Source organism: Aplysia californica, unplaced genomic scaffold (assembly GCF_000002075.1).
Source record: "Aplysia californica isolate F4 #8 unplaced genomic scaffold, AplCal3.0 scaffold00782, whole genome shotgun sequence".
NCBI classification, from domain to species: Eukaryota; Metazoa; Mollusca; class Gastropoda; order Aplysiida; family Aplysiidae; genus Aplysia; species Aplysia californica.
Genome location: NW_004798052.1, coordinates 45,970 through 48,571, shown reverse-complemented (window position 1 = coordinate 48,571; position 2,602 = coordinate 45,970). Strand labels below are relative to the sequence as shown.

Sequence of the window (2,602 nt, the reverse complement as noted above, 5' to 3'; positions counted from 1 at the left end):
AAGAAGAAGAAGAAGAAGAAGAAGAAGAGAAGAAGAAGAAGAAGAAGAAGGAGAAGAAGAAGAAGAAGAAGAAGATCTGTCTTTTTGTGTTTTACCTCGTCTGTGAGTGTCTTGTAAACGCTATTCCACAGTTCTAAAAATACCACTTTTACGCGGCAAATAAAAAGTTGGAGATGGGGAACGGGCTGTCTAATCTTCAAATTGGCCTGCACATTGGCCTTAATAACAAACACACGTCCACCACTTCTGAACACAACATCATTCACTCTATCCGTGCCTCTTATCCCTCCCCCTCTCTCTCTCTCTCTCTCTCTCTCTCTCTCTCTCTCTCTCTCTCACTCTCACGCACACATACACACATACACACATACACACATACACTTCCTCTTCACCTCCCTCCCTCCTCCTCTCTCTCTCTGTATGTGTGTGTATGTGTGTGAGTGTGTGTGTGGGAGGGGGGGGTTAAGTTTGGGTGTCTGAATGTGCATACGTGTTTGCCTTGACATACACTCGCTTCATTCCATCAGCAACCCACACATCAACGCACACACTCACTCACTCACTCACCCACAGACACACAGACACACAGACACATACACATAAACACAAGTCATTTATACGAAACTGTTGAAGACAAAAATGAGTGACCTCAGTGGTATTTTTCTCCCTGCCAACTCGCTGCATAATGTGTCAATTTTCGCCACAGAACTCGACGCGCATACATTTATTACGCACGCCCACCCGGGGATGTCTGGTTTTCGTTACAACTTTGTTTACAGCTCTTCTATCAGTTTCACTCACCCTCTGTCGTCTTGCTCTCTCACACACACACATACACTCACACACACACCGTCACTCACACACCACTTTTTTCATACACAGCACTGTCTACTCACGTCTGGCACTGCACTCACCGCTCCTGGCAGAGCTAGCCTAATGCACTCACAGCGTTTTGCAATCGAATGAGCGCGTAGATTCGTGAACACATCAGGTCCACAACCACCACCACCACCACCACCACCACCTCCTCCTCCTCCTCCTCTTCTTCTTCTTCTTTTTCTTCTTCTTCTTCTTCTTCTTCTTCTTCTTCTTCTTCTTCTTCTTCTTCTTCGACCTGCATACCTGGTAAAGTTTATATACAGAGAAATGGATGGTTTGAGGACATACCAGAAAATTAAATCAACCATTCCCACTGGAGCCATAATATTCTTTACCTCCTCATTTTTTTGGTTTGTAGGTTGGGAGGGTAAGGAGATATGGGTGGGAGTGGGGAAAACGCTCCTCGCAAAAGCCCCCTTCCCTCCTTGCCTTTCCTTTATCTTGTCAGACTCTACTATCAGCAAGCAAAGATCATCACCTGATCCCCCCCCCCCTCTTCCCTTTCCACATCTTAGCCGTACTCACCACTAGACGAGGGGGGGGGATGGGTTGGGGAGGCTCGTGGAAGTGGGAGGGGGGTGGGTGGGAGGGGTTGGCGCTCACTTTTCTTTTCTCTTTTTGTTACCTTCTCATGCCGGGTACGTGTGGGTGCTACGTCATCAGTTTCTGTGCCGTTTGTGTTCGTTTGATGTTTATTACTGGCACCCATCGCCTGCCTTCAGTCGCTCGCTGCCGCAGCGACCACCGCCTCTGGGATACCTCTGCCACGGCTACCATCCCGACAACAACAACAACAACTCCTTTCACCAACCACCACCACCACCACCACCACCACCACAACAGCAACAGCGGTATTATACCGGCGAGCTGCTGTGACCAGTTGTGTTTATTTCACACCAACCTCGTAAGTCAGTGTGTGCTGATAATGTGATTCAAATATTTTTAAATATCGTTTATTTGCACGGTCTGCTAGCTGAACGAAATATTAATTTACACTAATGTTTGTCGTATTACAACGTATTGATATGTCTTTTGTAATTAGCAACGTCGTTTTTACCGGAACAAATCGTGACAGAAGAACATTTGGTTCGACCGGCGATCCCCGTGTTGTAAACTCCCCACCCGGTTGGGGAGTAATTAGAGCAATTCCTCACTGTTGAGCTAATTCTTTCTTCATCGTAAATAATATAATAAGAATCTAATGTGTTAAGAATGCAAACATTGTTATGACGCTTATCCTCCTGACGAATGGCACCATTGCAATACTGAGGCTCACGTTCGTGAACGTACACCGTATCTCTTAACAACACGTCATAAAGTGGATTATTATAAATGAGAATGTCGTGTAAGCCCCATCATCATCATCTTCATTAACTTCGTCCTCTTCCACCACCACAACCTCAGCTGCACCAATAACACCACAATAATTACGGGCAACTACAACATCCCGTTGATTGTTTACCCCCGCGTCTCAGGCGAGTTCTCAGTCCTCCTCGTTTGAGCTTTTTCTTGTTTTTCTGATCAACTAACCGGATTATTATCAGTGCCTAGTTTGGCCTCAGTCCTGCTTGACCTAAGCTGCTCATACCCCTCTCTCTTTACTCCCCTCCCCCTCTCTGTCTCTCTGTCTCTGTCTCTCTGTCTCTTTCTCTCTCTCTCTCTCTCTCTCTCTCTCTCTCTTTCTCTCTCTCTGTGTCTCTGTCTCTGTCTCTGTCTGTCTGTC

The 2,602-nt window shown here is 46.3% G+C and overlaps 1 protein-coding gene across 5 annotated transcripts in view; it reads left to right on the top strand.

Annotated features, from left to right (window-relative positions):
• The window catches only part of LOC106013305 (filamin-A), a 37,066-nt gene that overhangs the window by 19,505 nt on the left and 14,959 nt on the right, over positions 1–2,602 (top strand). Inside the window, exon 1 of one of the 5 annotated variants that reach the window (XM_013088648.2) lies at positions 1,595–1,783. The exons of the other annotated variants lie outside the window; for them this stretch is intronic. The gene's annotated coding sequence lies outside the window, so the exon portion shown is untranslated. Of the gene's footprint in view, positions 1–1,594; positions 1,784–2,602 lie in introns of those variants that run through there. 5 annotated transcript variants of the gene reach the window in all.